This window comes from Oncorhynchus gorbuscha, linkage group LG10, assembly GCF_021184085.1.
Source record: "Oncorhynchus gorbuscha isolate QuinsamMale2020 ecotype Even-year linkage group LG10, OgorEven_v1.0, whole genome shotgun sequence".
Taxonomy (NCBI): domain Eukaryota; kingdom Metazoa; phylum Chordata; class Actinopteri; order Salmoniformes; family Salmonidae; genus Oncorhynchus; species Oncorhynchus gorbuscha.
Window position 1 is genome coordinate 55,292,271 of NC_060182.1, and position 11,433 is coordinate 55,303,703.

The 11,433-nt window shown below is 49.1% G+C and overlaps 1 pseudogene; it reads left to right on the top strand.

Annotated features, from left to right (window-relative positions):
• Positions 1–4,375: 4,375 nt before the first annotated feature.
• On the top strand, positions 4,376–11,316 carry LOC124046908 (annotated as a pseudogene).
• Positions 11,317–11,433: the final 117 nt, after the last annotated feature.

The window sequence follows — 11,433 nt, forward strand, 5'->3', positions numbered from 1 at the left end:
TGCCTCAGGACTACCTGGCCTGATGACTCCTTGCTGTCCCCAGTTCACCTGGCCGTGTTGCTGCTCCAGTTTCAACTGTTCTGCCTGCAGATATGGAACCCTGACCTGTTCACCAGACCTGCTGTTTTCAACTCTCTAGAGACAGCACGAGTGGTAGAGATACTCTTAATGATTGGCTGTGAAAAGCCAACTGACAGTTACTCCTGAGGTGCTGACCTGTTTCACCCTCGACGACCACTGTGATTATTATTATTTGACCTTGCTGCTCATCTATGAACATTTTAACATCTTGGCCATGTTCTGTTATGTTCTGTACTGGCAATACAACCGCAGAAACCTACCCACCTCCTGGTTCACTCTCTCCACCTGCCCATTACACTCGGGTGATAACCAGAGGTCAGGCTGACAGAGACCCCCAGACGTTCCATGAACGCCCTCCATACCCGGGACGTGAACTGGGGACCCCGATCAGAGACGATGTCCTCCGGCAGACCGTAGTGCCCGGAAGACGTGGGTGAATAACGCCTCCACATCTGTAGGGCTGTAGGGAGACCGGGCAACGGGAGGAGACGGCAGGACTGAGAAAACCGATCCACAACCACCAAAACCGTAGTGTTCCCCTGAGACGGGGGGAGATCGGTCAGGAAATCCACTGATAAAAAATAAAATAAAATAAACTTTATTTAACCAGGCAAGTCAGTTAAGAACAAATTCTTATTTTCAATGACGGTCTAGGAACAGTGGGTTAACTGCCTGTTCAGGGGCAGAATGACAGATTTGTACCTTGTCAGCTCGGGGGTTTGAACTTGCAACCTTCCGGTTACTAGTCCAACGCTCTAACCACTAGGCTACCCTGCCTCCCCATTGTGGAACGGGGAGGGGTTGTAACTTTCCTCTAGGAAGGTGCTAGGAGCCTTACTCTGGGCGCACACCGAACAGGAAGAGACATAAACCCTAACGTCCCTAGCCAAGGTGGGCCACCAATACTTCCCCCGGAGGCCTCGCACTGTCCACCCCAGGATGGCCCGTGGAGGGTAGGGTGTGAGCCTACCAAATCAGTTGGTCCCGACCTCCAAGTGGCAGGTACTTACGCCCAGCCGGACACTGAGGAGGCGCCAGCTCCACCCGTAACACCTTCTCGATGTCCGAGTCCACCTCCGATACCACTGGTGCCATCAGCCTCAAGGCTGGAAGGATGGGAGTAGGCTCGGTGGACCGATCCTCCGTGTCATAAAGCCAGGACAGCGCATCAGCCTTTACATTCAGGGAGCATGGTCTGTACGACAGAGTAAACCTGAATCGGGTGAAGAACATAGCCCACCTTGTCTGATGTGGATTCAGTCTCCTAGCTGCCCGAATATACTCCAGATTCTGGTGGTCGGTCCAGTTGAGAAAGGGGTGCTTAGCCCCCTCAAGCCAGTGTCTCCACACCCTCAGGGCCTTGACCACCGCTAACAACTCCCGGTCCCCCACATCATAGTTACGCTCCGCCGGACTGAGCCTCGAAAAGAAAGCACAGGGGCGGAGTTTTGGTGGAGTACCCGAGCGCTGTGATAGCACGGCACCCACCCCAGCATCGGACGCGTCCACCTCCACTATGAATGCTAGAGAGGGGTCCGGGTGCGCCAACACAGGTGCATCCGTGAACAGCGCCTTCAACCTATTGAAGGCTCTGTCCGCCTCTGCCGACCACCGCAAACGCACCGGTCCCCCCTTCAGCAGTGAGGTAATGGGGACCGCTACCTGGCCAAAACCCCAGATAAACATCTGGTAGTAATTGCAAAACCCCAAAAACCGCTGCATCTCCTTCACCGTGGTAGGTTTCGGCCAATTACGCACAGCCTTAATGCGGTCACATTCCATCACCACCCCCGAGGTGGAAATGTGATAACCCAGGAAGGAGATGGCTCGTTTGGAGAACACACTTCTCAGCCTTGACGTATAGGTCATGCTCCAGCAGTCTACCAAGCACCTTGCGTACCAGAGACACATGCGCGGCGTGGGTGGTGGAATAGATCAGAATATCATTAATATAAACAACCACGCCCTGCCAGTGCAGGTCCCTGAGAATCTCGTCTACAAATGATTGAAAGATGGCTGGAGCATTCTTTAACCCATACGGCATGACGAGGTACTCATAGTGGCCCGATGTGGTACTAAACACGGTTTTCCACTCGTCTCCACCCCAAATACGCACCAGACTATACGCGCTCCTGAGATCCAGTTTTGTGAAAAACTGTGCTCAGTGAAATGATTCCACCACCATAGCGATGAGAAGTAGTGGGTAACTAAACCCCACTGTGATGGCATTTAGACCTCTATAATTAATGCACGGATGCAGACCTCCCTCCTTTTTCTTCACAAAAAAGAAACTCGAGGAGACGGGTGAGATGGAGGGCCGAATGTACACCTGTCCCAGAGATTCTCCATAGCCAACGTCTCCTCCTGGGACAATGGGTACACGTTACTCTTGGGAAGCGCAGCGTTTACCTGGTGATTGATCGCACAATCCTCCCCGGTCGATGAGGTGGTAATTTAGTCGCTCTCTCCTTACTGAAAGCGATTGCCGAATCGGCATATTCGGGGGGGATGCGCACCGTGGAACCCTGGACTGGACTCTCCACCGACGTTGCACCGATGGAAACTCCCAGACACCTTCCAGAACACTCCTCTGACCACCCCTGGAGAACCCAGTCTCCACGAAATTTTAGGATTGTGACTAGCCAGCCAGGGAATCCCCAGCACCACTGGAAATGCAGGCAAATCGATAATGAAGTGACTAATTCGCTCCCTATGATTCCCCTGCGTCACCATGTCCAGTGGAACTGTGGCGTCCCTGACCAACCTTGACCCTAATGGCCAGCTATCTAGGGAGTGCACGGGGAAGGGAGAATCGGCACGTGCGGAAAACCCAGCTTGATGGCGTGTCCGCGATCCATAAAGTTCCCAGCTGCACCTGAATCGACTAGCACCTTATGCTGGGAAGGGGGGGGAAGAAATCAAGAAACAAAATCAAGACAAACATGTGACCAACAGGGGGTTCTGGGTGAGTTTGGTGCTGACTCACATGGGGTGACCGAGAAGCATTCCGCCTGCCATCTCGACTCCCAGACGGGCCCCCCCAGCACCGATCTGCCGTGTGTCCTCTCCGACCACAGCTGGTGCAGAGGTACCCCTCGGCACGGCACCCCTCAACTCCATAGGAATGGGAGCGTGGGTGCTGGGTGGTGGAACGCACAGGACCCTCTCCGGACTCCCACGGGCAGCAGATAAGTTCATCTAGGGAGAGAACGGTATCCCGACACGCTAGCTCCCTGCGGACGTCATCGCTACACCGATAGTGGTCTATCAGGGCCCTGTCGTTCCACCCAGACCCAGCGGCCAAGGTCCGGAACTCCAAGGCGTAATCCTGGGCCCTCCTCTTCTCCTGCCTAAGGTGGAACAGTCACTCTCCTGCCCCTCTGCCCTCTGGAGGGTGGTCAAACACAGCACGAAAGCTGCGGGTGAATTCCGGGCAGTGCTCCTTCGCGGAGTCTGGGCCATTCCAGACCGCGTTTGCCCACTCCAGAGCTGGACCCGTCAGGCAGGAGATGAGGACACTCACCCTCTCCGCTCGGAGAGCGCTGGAGAGGATGGGGAGAGAGGAGAAGGGGGATCCAGAGCTGGGGAAACCGAAGGTGGAGAGAGGAGACCACTCCTCTCCCATCAGTCCATTCTCTCCATCATCTGGTCCATCGCGGATCTGATCCGATGGAGGACGGTGATGTGGTGGAGGACACGTTCCTCCATCGATGGGAGGGGGATGGCAGCTGCTCCTGCTGACTCCATTCTTAACAGGTGCGGGATTCTGTAATGCCCGGGGTGTAGTGGAGGAAGAAGTCAGGCACAGGAAACAGAGAGTTCAGGGTAGCGATACTATTAATTCACCACACCGGTGATAACGACGCCAACCCAAACAAACAGACAAGGGGGAAAAAAGATCAGTGGCAGCTAGTAGGCCGGTGATGACTACCGCCGATCGCCACCCGAACAGGAAGGGGAGCCACTTTCGGTAGGAGTCATGACATGGGTATAGTTTCAGTGAGGGTTAGGGAAAGGCATAAAAGTTCACATTAGGTTAGTGTACCCCGTCCGCATTTTCCTGGTTAAAACCTCTCTGGCGCAGGTGTTCCGCTAGCGACCCACCTCGACAACATCGGGTGAATTTGCAGAGCACCAAATTCAAAATACAGAAATACTCATAATAAACATTCATAAAAGATACAAGTGTTATACATCAAAATAAAGCTTAATATCAAGGGACCTGGAAAAAATGACATTCAAATCCATAGTAACATTGACATTGTCATCACTGAAGCAGCACTAATCGAAACGAATGACACAGACCCCCGAGAGGGTCAAGAACATGGAGGCTGCCCTCGGGCAATTCCCTGCTTTAAACTGCAATGTGCAATTACTTAAAAATCACACTGTTGGTTAGGGCCTGTAAGTAAGCATTTCACTGTAACACGTGGCGAATAAACTTTGATTTGATTTGCATGCCTTTTACTACACATGGTATGGCAACACACATTTTGATGGAAAGTACATTCACTGGCACCACCCTATTCTGCCACACTGGGACTCAAAGGTGGCAGCAAGATAGCCAAGAGGGGGAGACAGCCCACCAGATGACATTGGAGCCTTCTTCTATCCAGCTTTGGGAGCTTATAGTTCCTGGGACCCCTTTGTTATTGAAGCTCACATTAGGCAACTGTGAATGGCAGCTATTGGTAATTCTCTGATGTTGGTAATGGAACCTCTTTTTTTTGTTATGTTACATTTGAGTAAAACCACCCCTCAACAATTCACCCCTCTATGGACAAGACCAAAGTTTGTAATCTCATTCATCAGTTGGATTTCTTATTTTGTGCATTTATGTGTTCTTGCTGTTTCCTGGTACGCACCTGGCATTTAGGATGAAAACAGGTGCATATGATAATGCAAAAAAAGCAAGCATGGCTCATACATATTTATTCTTTGACAAATATCATAAAACAAAGCTAAGAAAAATGTGTCCTAAGTCATTTTTTTGTTTACTCAAATGTAATACCTATTTTGTCCCGATTGCCATTGGTTTGTGTCTACTACACAGGTTGCTTTTCACATTGAACCATACAAAGGAAGAGATGAAACAAGTAAGTCGTTTCCAATGTCAAATACAGTTGAAGTCGGAAGTTTACATACACTTAGGTTGGAGTCATTAAAACTCATTTTTACACCACTCCACACACTTCTTATTTAACAAACTATAGTTTTGGCAAGTCGGTTAGAACATCTAGTTTGTGCAGGACACAAGTCATTTTCCCAACAATTGTTTACAGACAGATTATTTCACTATCACAATTCCAGTGGGTCAGAAGATTACATACACTAAGTTAACTGTGCCGTTAAAAAACTTGGAAAATTCCAGACAATTATGTCATGGCTTTAGATGCTTCTGATAGGCTAATTGACATCATGTGAGTCAATCGGAGCTGTACCTGTGGATGTATTTCAAGGCCTACCTTTAAACTCAGTGCCTCTTTGCTTGACATCATAGGAAAATCTTAAGAAATCAGCAAAGACCCCCCCAAAAAAAGTTAAGACCTCCACAAGTTTCCGTCATACCATTCAGGAAGGAGACGCGTTCTGTCTCCTAGAGATGTGTGTGAAAAGTTAAAATTAATCCCAGAACAACAGCAAAGGACTTAGTGAAGAGGCTGGAGTAAATAGGTACAAAAGTATCTATATCCACAGTAAAACGAGTCCTATATCGACATTACATTTACATTTACATTTAAGTCATTTAGCAGACGCTCTTATCCAGAGCGACTTACAAATTGGTGCATTCACCTTATGACATCCAGTGGAACAGTCACTTTACAATAGTGCATCTAAATCTTAAAGGGGGGGTGAGAAGGATTACTTATCCTATCCTAGGTATTCCTTAAAGAGGTGGGGTTTCAGGTGTCTCCGGAAGGTGGTGATTGACTCCGCTGTCCTGGCGTCGTGAGGGAGTTTGTTCCACCATTGGGGGGCCAGAGCAGCGAACAGTTTAGACTGGGCTGAGCGGGAACTGTACTTCCTCAGTGGTAGGGAGGCGAGCAGGCCAGAGGTGGATGAACGCAGTGCCCTTGTTTGGGTGTAGGGCCTGATCAGAGCCTGGAGGTACTGAGGTGCCGTTCCCCTCACAGCTCCGTAGGCAAGCACCATGGTCTTGTAGCGGATGCGAGCTTCAACTGGAAGCCAGTGGAGAGAGCGGAGGAGCGGGGTGACGTGAGAGAACTTGGGAAGGTTGAACACCAGACGGGCTGCGGCGTTCTGGATGAGTTGTAGGGGTTTAATGGCACAGGCAGGGAGCCCAGCCAACAGCGAGTTGCAGTAATCCAGACGGGAGATGACAAGTGCCTGGATTAGGACCTGCGCTGCTTCCTGTGTGAGGCAGGGTCGTACTCTGCGGATGTTGTAGAGCATGAACCTACAGGAACGGGCCACCGCCTTGATGTTAGTTGAGAACGACAGGGTGTTGTCCAGGATCACGCCAAGGTTCTTAGCGCTCTGGGAGGAGGACACAATGGAGTTGTCAACCGTGATGGCGAGATCATGGAACGGGCAGTCCTTCCCCGGGAGGAAGAGCAGCTCTGTCTTGCCGAGGTTCAGCTTGAGGTGGTGATCCGTCATCCACACTGATATGTCTGCCAGACATGCAGAGATGCGATTCGCCACCTGGTCATCAGAAGGGGGAAAGGAGAAGATTAATTGTGTGTCATCTGCATAGCAATGATAGGAGAGACCATGTGAGGTTACGACAGAGCCAAGTGACTTGGTGTATAGCGAGAATAGGAGAGGGCCTAGAACAGAGCCCTGGGGGACACCAGTGGTGAGAGCGTGTGGTGAGGAGACAGATTCTCGCCACGCCACCTGGTAGGAGCGACCTGTCAGGTAGGACACAATCCAAGCGTGGGCCGCGCCGGAGATGCCCAACTCGGAGAGGGTGGAGAGGAGGACCTGATGGTTCACAGTATCGAAGGCAGCCGATAGGTCTAGAAGGATGAGAGCAGAGGAGAGAGAGTTAGCTTTAGCGGTGCGGAGCGCCTCCGTGATACAGAGAAGAGCAGTCTCAGTTGAATGACTAGTCTTGAAACCTGACTGATTTGGATCAAGAAGGTCATTCTGAGAGAGATAGCGGGAGAGCTGGCCAAGGACGGCACGTTCAAGAGTTTTGGAGAGAAAAGAAAGAAGGGATACTGGTCTGTAGTTGTTGACATCGGAGGGATCGAGTGTAGGTTTTTTCAGAAGGGGTGCAACTCTCGCTCTCTTGAAGACGGAAGGGACGTAGCCAGCGGTCAGGGATGAGTTGATGAGCGAGGTGAGGTAAGGGAGAAGGTCTCCGGAAATGGTCTGGAGAAGAGAGGAGGGGATAGGGTCAAGCGGGCAGGTTGTTGGGCGGCCGGCCGTCACAAGACGCGAGATTTCATCTGGAGAGAGAGGGGAGAAAGAGGTCAGAGCACAGGGTAGGGCAGTGTGAGCAGAACCAGTGGTGTCGTTTGACTTAGCAAACGAGGATCGGATGTCGTCGACCTTCTTTTCAAAATGGTTGACGAAGTCATCTGCAGAGAGGGAGGAGGAGGATTCAGGAGGGAGGAGAAGGTGGCAAAGAGCTTTCTAGGGTTAGAGGCAGAAGCTTGGAATTTAGAGTGGTAGAAGGTGGCTTTAGCAGCAGAGACAGAAGAGGAAAATGTAGAGAGGAGGGAGCGAAAGGATGCCAGGTCCGCAGGGAGGCGAGTTTTCCTCCATTTCCGCTCGGCTGCCCGGAGCCCTGTTCTGTGAGCTCGCAATGAGTCGTCGAGCCACGGAGCGGGAGGGGAGGACCGAGCCGGCCTGGAGGATAGGGGGCATAGAGAGTCAAAGGATGCAGAAAGGGAGGAGAGGAGGGTTGAGGAGGCAGAATCAGGAGATAGGTTGGAGAAGGTTTGAGCAGAGGGAAGAGATGATAGGATGGAAGAGGAGAGAGTAGCGGGGGAGAGAGAGCGAAGGTTGGGACGGCGCGATACCATCCGAGTAGGGGCAGTGTGGGAAGTGTTGGATGAGAGCGAGAGGGAAAAGGATACAAGGTAGTGGTCGGAGACTTGGAGGGGAGTTGCAATGAGGTTAGTGGAAGAACAGCATCTAGTAAAGATGAGGTTGAGCGTATTGCCTGCCTTGTGAGTAGGGGGGAAGGTGAGAGGGTGAGGTCAAAAGAGGAGAGGAGTGGAAAGAAGGAGGCAGAGAGGAATGAGTCAAAGGTAGACGTGGGGAGGTTAAAGTCGCCCAGAACTGTGAGAGGTGAGCCGTCCTCAGGAAAGGAGCTTATCAAGGCATCATGCTCATTGATGAACTCTCCGAGGGAACCTGGAGGGCGATAAATGATAAGGATGTTAAGCTTGAAAGGGCTGGTAACTGTGACAGCATGGAATTCAAAGGAGGCGATAGACAGATGGGTAAGGGGAGAAAGAGAGAATGACCACTTGGGAGAGATGAGGATCCCGGAGCCACCACCCCGCTGACCAGAAGCTCTCGGGGTGTGCGAGAACACGTGGGCGGACGAAGAGAGAGCAGTAGGAGTGGCAGTGTTATCTGTGGTGATCCATGTTTCCGTCAGTGCCAAGAAGTCGAGGGACTGGAGGGAGGCATAGGCTGAGATGAACTCTGCCTTGTTGGCCGCAGATCAGCAGTTCCAGAGGCTACCGGAGACCTGGAACTCCTCGTGCGCGCTGGGACCACCAGATTAGGATGGCCGCGGCCACGCGGTGTGGAGCGTTTGTATGGTCTGTGCAGAGAGGAGAGAACAGGGATAGACAGACACATAGTTGACAGGCTACAGAAGAGGCTACGCTAATGCAAAGGAGATTGGAATGACAAGTGGACTACACGTCTCGAATGTTCAGAAAGTTAAGCTTACGTAGCAAGAATCTTATTGACTAAAATGATTAAAATGATACAGTACTGCTGAAGTGGGCTAGCTGGCAGTGGCTGCGTTGTTGACTTTGTAGGCTAGCTGGCAGTGGCTGCGTTGTTGACACTACACTAATCAAGTCGTTCTGTTGAGTGTAATAGTTTCTACAGTGCTGCTATTCGGGGGCTAGCTGGTTAGCTAGCAGTGTTGTTTACGTTACGTTGCGTTAAAAGAACGACAATAGCTGGCTAGCTAACCTAGAAAGTCGCTCTAGACTACACAATTATCTTTGATACAAAGACGGCTATGTAGCTAGCTATGTAGCTAGCTACGATCAAACAAATCAAACCGTTGTACTGTAATGAAATGAAGTGAAAATGTGATACTACCTGTGGAGCGAAGCGGAATGCGACCGGGTTGTTGAGTTCTATTCGGAAGACGTTGGCTAGCTGTTGGCTAGCTAGCAGTGTCTCCTACGTTAAGGAAGACAAATAGCTGGCTAGCTAACCTCGGCAAATTAAGATAATCACTCTAAGACTACACACTCTAAGCTACACAATTATCTTGGATACGAAGACAGCAAAGACAGCTATGTAGCTAGCTAACACTACACTAATCAAGTCGTTCAGTTGAGTGTAATAGTTTCTACAGTGCTGCTAATCGGTGGACGTTTGCTAGCTGGCTAGCTGCTGGTCAGAGCAGTGAAGACTATGTTAGGACGACGAAATACGATAATGCTTCGTGTATTGAAAGGTTCCGATATTGAGTGAGGCAGTTTCTGTTGTCAGTGGTGCTAGAAGGCCGCTCAGCAAAGAAGAAGCCACTGCTCCAAAACCGCCATAAAAAAGCCAGACTACGGTTTGCAACTGCACATGGGGACAAAGATCATACTTTTTTGGATAAATGTCCTCTGGTCTGATGAAACAAAAATAGATGGCAACATGAGGCAGGAAAATTATGTGGATATATTGAAGCAACATCTCAAGACATCAGTCAGGAAGTTAAAGCTTGGTCGCAAACAGGTCTTCCAAATGAACAATGACCCTAAGCATACTTCCAAGGTTATGGCAAACTGGCTTAAGGACAACAAAGTCAAGGTATTGGAGTGGCCATCACAAAGCCTTGACTTCAATCCTATAGTCAATTTGTGGGCAAAACTGAAAAGGCGTGTTCGACCAAGGAGGCCTACAAACCTGACTCAGTTACACCAGCACTGTCAGGAGGAATGGGCCAAAAATCACACAACTTATTATGGGAAGCTTGTGGAAGGCTACCCGAAACATTTGACCCGAGTTAAACAATTTAAAGGCAATGCTACCAAATACTGAGTGTATGTAAACTTCTGACCCACTGGGAATGTGATGAAAAAAAATAAAAGCTGAAATAAATAATTATCTCTATTATTCTGACATTTCACATTCTTAAATTATAGTGGTGATCTTAACTGACCTAAGACAGGGAATTTCTACTAGGATTAAATGTCAGGAATTGTGAAAAAATGAGTTGAAATGTAGTTGGCTAAGGTGTATGTAAACTTTCGACTTCAACTGTACATCATAGTAAATAGTACACCATTCCTTATTATTAATGTTTAATTTGGCCTTCAGCCTCATCAGTATCAATGGAGTTCGACTTATTACTATTCAACATAGGTTTTACCCCAGCTTAATTAATGTATTTGTTCAGTAATACCTTATATTGGTGATGTATGAAATACTACCTCAGCTTCATGGATTTGTCTATGATTGAAGTCCAATGTCTAAGTCAAGCAGATTATGTCTTTCTTCACCTTTTTAAGTAGACCCCCTTTGTGAAATTGTACTTAATTTGTAATTGTGTCATTCTATCTTAAGAGATGGTGAGCACTCTGCATTCTACAGGCATAGAACAAACACTGGAAAGTTTCTTCCACTATTCTACATGTACGATTCATATATCTACTCAACTCAGAAGAGTGGGAAAAACATCTGAAACACCTGAAAGCAATAGCATTAGAGATACACCCTAGGAGGGCATCTTCATAGGACTCCTCATTGAAGAGAAACAAGAGGGATATAGTCACCTCAGGTTTTGACGGAGTTTACACTTTGCCACTAATAGGTTTTCCTATGGCTCCACTTACCGCAGTTGGGAATCCATTCTATAAAGACAACAACCTGTTGTTCATTGCAAGTGTGGGGCCAGGTTATATTGACACCAGTATTAGGCCTTGGAATTTCCAGAATACATGCAACCACATTAACGTAATGCCTGCAGTCCTAGATACAGGTGCTGATATCTCTATAACATAATTTAATGAATGGCATGAGGGAACCCAGATTGAGATGGCAATTACAAAAACAAGCCAGACTGTGACCTAGTGTAACGGCTGTTGGTGGAAGAAGGTGAGGACCAAGGTGTAGCGTGGTACGTGTTCATAATGAATTTATTAGCAACTGAACACCAAATACGACAAAAAGAATACCCGAAACAGTTCT